Source organism: Acyrthosiphon pisum, unplaced genomic scaffold (assembly GCF_005508785.2).
Source record: "Acyrthosiphon pisum isolate AL4f unplaced genomic scaffold, pea_aphid_22Mar2018_4r6ur Scaffold_20743;HRSCAF=22003, whole genome shotgun sequence".
In the NCBI taxonomy this organism is placed as follows: domain Eukaryota; kingdom Metazoa; phylum Arthropoda; class Insecta; order Hemiptera; family Aphididae; genus Acyrthosiphon; species Acyrthosiphon pisum.
Genome location: NW_021770135.1, coordinates 3,735 through 4,014, shown reverse-complemented (window position 1 = coordinate 4,014; position 280 = coordinate 3,735).

Genomic DNA, 280 nt, shown 5'->3' with positions numbered 1-280 from the left:
GCAACCACATATTAACTGCTTATATTTTTTTATGGTACCCTTTTTATCAACTAGGTAACATCATTTTTAAATAAAAGGTAGCAGATATTTTAGAAAAACAATTGTATACCTCAGAGGTATTCAAACTTTTTCATCCCAAGGCTCCTTTGAGTCTTCACAAAATGTTGACGGCTCCCAAATTAAAAATGACTGATAATTTAACTCGCGACTAATACTGCCAAACACGACATACGCATTGATGATTTAACGATGGCAGTTGATGGTATCGCTGTCTCTATTG